Source organism: Varanus komodoensis, unplaced genomic scaffold, assembly GCF_004798865.1.
Source record: "Varanus komodoensis strain SLA01 unplaced genomic scaffold, ASM479886v1 scaffold127, whole genome shotgun sequence".
NCBI classification, from domain to species: domain Eukaryota; kingdom Metazoa; phylum Chordata; class Lepidosauria; order Squamata; family Varanidae; genus Varanus; species Varanus komodoensis.
In genome coordinates this window covers 590,118-590,429 of record NW_025335366.1, presented here as the reverse complement: position 1 = coordinate 590,429, position 312 = coordinate 590,118, and positions in this window count along the sequence as shown.

Sequence of the window (312 nt, the reverse complement as noted above, 5' to 3'; positions counted from 1 at the left end):
GTCCCCAAAAATGCTGCAGGGAAGCAGAACCTTAGGATTGATTTAAGGCAAGCAAGATGGTGTCAGCAGGGAAGATCAGGACTGTAGCTCCCATTATCTACACCCAACAGATTTTACCTGACCCTTAACTGCAGAAATTGCTATACAAGACATGTAAGGCTTGGATTTTATGGTGAAAGAGGCATTAAAAGACTGCACACACATTATAATAGCAAAAAAGGGGGCGGGGGAGAGGGAAAAGGCAAACAGGAAGCAAACACTTCAGGTTTCTTTTCAGTGCTGTCTGGATTTAATTGAAGCAAACACATAGGA